The 5,831-nt window shown below is 43.3% G+C and overlaps 1 long non-coding RNA gene across 2 annotated transcripts; it reads left to right on the top strand.

Annotated features, from left to right (window-relative positions):
- The first annotated feature begins 997 nt into the window (after positions 1-997).
- LOC110351415 (uncharacterized) lies at positions 998-4,819 on the top strand. Of its 2 annotated transcripts, none has more exons than XR_002398838.4 (3): positions 998-1,126; positions 2,178-2,239; positions 2,445-4,819. It is a non-coding gene; the product is annotated as an uncharacterized lncRNA (long non-coding RNA). The 2 variants fall into 2 exon arrangements; XR_002398837.4 differs by having other exon boundaries at positions 2,835-4,819.
- Positions 4,820-5,831: the final 1,012 nt, after the last annotated feature.

The following is a 5,831-nucleotide window of genomic DNA, read 5'->3' on the forward strand; positions in this document are numbered from 1 at the left end:
ACTAATTCTGCTTCCCTGCACACTTTGCACGGCACAAACTGCTGCAGGAGGAGGGATGGAGATCTCTGCTCTGCTTTTTCTCTCACACAAGCCCAGAGTTACTCAACGGCTCATGCCCAGGCAGAGTAAAGAGTTAAGCATGGAGATCTGGAAGAGACCGTGATGTCCTGACACAGTGCTGCCCTTTTGCCTCTTCCTCACACATACACGCTGTTCACATAGCCTGCATTCCTCTCCAGTTAACACCATTAAGCTTTGACCTGAACTAGAGATAGAGCTAAATATGTGTGCACCTGTCCTCTTGTAATGACCTGCTATTATCATTTTCCACCCCTCTTTTTTGATTGATGGATATTATATGCATAATGACCCTCAGGATTTTTTTTCCCTTCTTTTTGTTAGGCTTTGCTAAAGCAACCTGCAAATTAATTTAATATCCTCTTTTGGTTGGGAGCTATGAAACGAGGGCTCGAGGCTGATGATGCGTAAACCATTTGTGGCATGTATTTAATCTCCGGACAATGGATAGAGATGTTAGTGCATGCTACACTAAGTTCTATTTACGCTGGCTATTAAGTGCAGTCAAGCTGAAGGCAATCGGAGCACATTACAGGGCCTAATGGGAGAGGATGCTACACAACAGTACATTAAAGACTGAAAATGAATTAAGAAGGAAGCATGGTAGAGAAAGCAGACAAGGAAAGGGTTCTGTATACAGATAACTCTTATTGACAGCACAAATATTCATGTACTCTGAGTTCCCAAATCCAATTTTGGTATTGGATACCACTCTAGAGGGAATGTTTTGAACTCCATTTCCATGCAGATACAAAGTGACTCGCAGTCTGCCCCCTCCCACCTCACTCTCAGCAGCTTGCATAACCTGATGCTGGGAAATGCATCCCGGTTGCAAAGCTGAGATGAATCATCCTTGACCAGCCAAATCAGCTGGACCTCCTCTTCCCACTCCCTGAAATGCAGCAGGGCCCAGGGGTTATGGGAACACCTTGCTGCACTCTCAGTGCTGGTCACTCTCCTTGGCACCTCTTGCTCTGGCTGTTGCACAGCTGAGGAAATTCAAGCCCCCTGGGAAAAACAGGAGGAAAATGCACCATGGGAGAAGCATGTGAGTTGTGAACATGCTATCTTTGCTTCTGATTTTTTTTTCCTAGTTACCTCGGTGAGACAAATGTAGAGATGATAAAATACTGTCCTACTGTCTTTTCAAAGACTAAGCTCTGAGACTCGAAAACGTCATTGCTTTACTCCATCCACTCCCTACCACACACTCACACAATTCTAAGAGTTTACTTTTTTGCAGAGAAATCTGCCTCACTGTGCCTTCCTGAGTAAAGTGGGTTTGGTTTTACTGTTGAAAGAAAAGCCCAGTTTGTAATTAAGAGCTTACACCTGAGAGAAGCAGCAAGCCACCTCCTGAAGTCCACACTCGCATTTACCAGCTCTGCTCAGGGTTTCAGCAAGGCTCTTCCAAGATCAGGCTGTGGATATCATTATTCCCATGGGGAAGGATTCGCAGCTGATGCCCAGGCTGCAAACCCAACCTCACGCCCAGCTCCCTGCAGCAAATAGATGCTCTGTGGGCACAATTTGTCCAGTGTATTTTTGATGTCTGCTTTAGGCCAATATGAATCTAACTCAAGGCTTCCCTGCCTACATTGCCTAAACCTTCATGGGTTGTAAATAGAGGCCATGGAAACGAGCTGGGCTGCAGCTGTGCCTCCAGCTCCTGGTCAGGTAAACAACTGACAATTTTTTTTTCAAGGGGCTCAAAGGCTTACCTCCTCCTCTTCCTCCCACTCCTTGAAACACCAGTGTAGAGTAAGAGCATAAAGTAATTATTTTTCACATAGCCACTTTATTCTAAAAGCATGTCTGGCAATAAAAGTAGAGAATATTAAAATCATTAAGGAACCATCAGTTTTGGCAGGAAGGGAGAGCTTTGGGTCTCTTAAAATGTTAATATAATTAAAAAAAAAATCAATTCATTGCTAACAAACAGAAATGTACTTAAACCAATACCTTAACATAAAATATGAGGTACACAATTTAAACAAGTCAAACAAGGCATTAACTAACCACTGAATTCACCTGGCTTTTAGGAGCAAACCTGTAGGTAAGCTGAAAAAAAAGATAAAAAAGAGTGCATTGGTTTTCAGGTGATCATCGAAGTCCAAAAGAAATGATTCTCACACTGTACTTGGAGAGGGTTGGAGAGAAGGTAGGACAAACAATGTTGTTTGGCTTCTGGTGGTAGTGAAACACTTTTTCCTCTCAAGGATGTTCCTGTTGGTGTGTGGATGTGTCCTTTCTGTTACCTGGAACAAAAAGAAGTTTTCTGTAATAGATGCATCATTTACATTTTTGATAGAATGTCCCTTAATTTGTATTTTTGTCCTTGGAAAAACATCTTTGCTTATTTACAGGAATTTAAGACCCTCCCATATTTCTCTAATAAGTTCCTTTGATCAATCTCGGAGCAGATTACAGCACTGAGTCTGAACTAACTCAGTGTCTGTAGCAGGCAGACACTCCACAACCACCACATGTCCTACTGTCCATGATAATTTTAGCGCTACCTCCTGCCTATTCCTGTATCTGTAGCCCAGCACACTCACAGCGACAGGATTTCACCAATGCCCCAAGTTACATGGTGCGATGATGCACAAGTCATACAAACAAAGTATGCTCATGTGAGGTCTCAGTGTGGCTTCTCCCATTTTGGGTGCTGAAAGCGATACTTGGATGCTGTGAGCTGCAGAACTGTTCAAAACTCAGCTGGCCCGAAGCCAGCTGGAGATCCTTCCTATTTTTAGACACATCTTGAGAGAAGGAAGAGCAAGGGAGAGCCGTGAGCAAGCATTTCCTTCCTGCTGGCACCATACATCTCCCCGTGGCTTTCTTTTTCACTTTCCCACTGAGACGTGCCCTGCCACCCCATCCCCACCAAGAAACTAATCCGGATCAGCACAGGAAAGAACAGGAAATGTTCTCAGAGCTCTTATGGACCCCAACACCCCTCTCCAGAATAAGGGATGGATGGACATCATGCTGGGAAAAGCTTCACAGCATTGGAGGAAAAGAGAGTGAAGGAGAGGTGAATCAAGAAGTGAACTAGTGACACACTGCTTCAGCAAGACACATGCCAAAGACCCAGGGGACCTCTTCTCCAGCAGTCACTGGGGATTCACAGGAGCAGATTCCCACAGTGACCAAAGCAGGTGCCCCTATCTGCCCAGCACCCTGCATTGCTCCCTAGTAAACCAGGAACCTCGCTCCGAGGCCACGTGTATGGACCTGTGAGTAACTCAAGGCAGGCAGTACTTTGCACTTTGCTTTCTCATTGAGGTTTATACAGCTTAACAAGTTCTCCACGGTTCAGTGTGTGCTTAAAAGGTTCAAAGTTTCTTGTTGTTTATAAGAAGAATGCCTGTGGTTTATCACCAATGCAATAAAACTGCTGGTAAAAAATAAATAATAAATCATAATCTATAGATCTAACCCAAGAGAAATGTCACAGGCCAATTCAGCACCCTTCCCAGCCAAGATACAACAATCATCTACAGATAATTAAACTCCATATGAAAGCCAAGTGCACAAATGAGAACCCATCGGGCAATGCCATTATCCCTTGTGAGGAGCTGAAAACATCTCTTAACAACATGGCAGCATGAAGGACTTTGCAAACAGCACTGTGAATACCTACTTGCTGGGACTCGGCCACATTTGGAAGCCGTCACCACCATCACCTTGGCAAATACACCTCCGTGGGCACTCTGCACATCCTCAGATGATGGTTAAACCACCCTTTGATGCTTTCTGACTTGTGGTTACATGAGGTAGGGGAGCAGAGCCTCCTAGACTCACTACTAACATCGCAACACCATCAATCTGAGTGTGCTGAAGTGTGCCCTAGAAAGATAAACACACACACATATAGATATATTAAATACATTTTTAAAACAAGAGGACCAGTCACTGCCTCTGATCCACTGCCATTTATATTCAGGGAGATGTGCCACTGCTCACACAAACATTGGGATGCCCTCTTTCATGCATGTAATCAGAGAAATGCATCTGTAGGGTGTGCACAGAGGGGGAGGGCAGAACAAGCCAACTCAAGGAGACAGTAAAGCCCTCTGGTGAAGACAGATGAAAAAGAGAGAGAATGATGGCAAGGTAGTGCACTAAGCAAAGCCCATGGATACACCGCTTTGTCAGGACACCTTGCTGCTTTTGCTGCCCAAAAGCTATGACGAGGTGCTGAGGAGCAGAACTGGCATGTTATTTCAGGCCCAAGTTGTGCAAAATGGAAGAAACACAAAAAAGATTATATAAGATTAACTCAAGAGGGTGAGCAATTAACTGTCCACAACCCCCAGTTTTGTCTTTCAGGTCACAGGTTGACATTCCTATTGTCCAGGATCTATGCTTTGGGGTACTTGGCAGACGGTGGAAAATCCACAACTCCTGTACAAGTTGCAGAATACTTCTGCTTTTGAAGATAATCCATATTTTCAGTCTGTCCTGATGACTTTGTGATGTTTGTCTGGATCACAGAGACTGCATATTCCCCTGATAACCTTGGAGAGCAGGATAAATAGAGGTGCTGAGGGTAGGAAAAACACATTGTCCTGATACAGGAGCTTGATACGAGAGCACAAGCAAGCACAAGGGACAATGTTTAGAGCAGGGCTGGCAAAAGAGGTAAGGAGAAAGAGCCTGATTTTTGTAGAGCAAAAGCAATGACTCAACAAGACTGCTGGAGAAGTATGGCATGGCTTTATGTGGGCCAGCACATCAGGAGTAAGAGTTAGATATTTATTTAGCTGACTTAAAATCATTTTAAAAGTCCATACAAGGTTCTGGATTCTGAGCTGTCATTGAGCTGTCTATTAAACTTTTATATTGTTCAGCTTGTGGAAATTGTTCAGCTTTCCACCGCAAAGTTCTTCCCCACTTTGTTTTTCACCTTCTTTTGCCCTCTTCATCATACTGGAAAGGGATTTTTTTAGGATTTCCCAAAATGCTTCTGACAGATAGGCTTGGCAAATCCAAATTTAAAGAGAAAGGCAGACCAAGGGTCCATAGTTATCCCCTCCTGCCATAACCCTCATGTTATCCCTTCCTGCTTGTGATAAGTCCTGCCATGGGAAAATGGGTATTTTTACTTCTCTATTTTCTTCAAGGAGTTTCCCAGAAGTAACGGCCTTTGCCCTGTAGCCTGTAGGTCAAGCAATTAGCTTCATCATCTCCATTTTTCAATATGTAGCTTTCTTATTTTATGTTTTTAATATATTCTTTAATCAGAAATGATAGAAATAATTATAGCTCAATATTTTGATTTCATAGAATGTTTGGGGAAAGTACCTTAAAAGAGCCATTTTTATCTCTTACAGTGTCTTGTCCTTCCTCGTATATGTTCCTCAGAGCTTCTGGTTCCTCTTTCTCTTGTCCCCATATATAAATATATTCTGTAATTTTTATTTTAAAAGGTATAAAATCTCTGATTAGTCATCTCAGCTCTCCAATAGTTCTGTAATTCCCTCCCAGTAGCTTGCTGAACATCAGGCTACAACACCACTTGGAAAATATGTATCAGTGATGTTTCGAAGGCTGTTCTACCAAACTTAATTCGTTTCAGCCCCTTTCTGCAGGACCAATATACATGCACTCTTTTCACCTACAAATCCCCAGCAGCCCCCGCAATTAATACCTAATTAGCAAACAAAAGCAGAGATGCCAGGTGGAACAGCACAAAGCCATTCGCAGCTCACAAAAGGGAGCAATTAACTCCTGCCAGCTAAGGACAG

Source organism: Anas platyrhynchos, chromosome 21, assembly GCF_047663525.1.
Source record: "Anas platyrhynchos isolate ZD024472 breed Pekin duck chromosome 21, IASCAAS_PekinDuck_T2T, whole genome shotgun sequence".
NCBI classification, from domain to species: domain Eukaryota; kingdom Metazoa; phylum Chordata; class Aves; order Anseriformes; family Anatidae; genus Anas; species Anas platyrhynchos.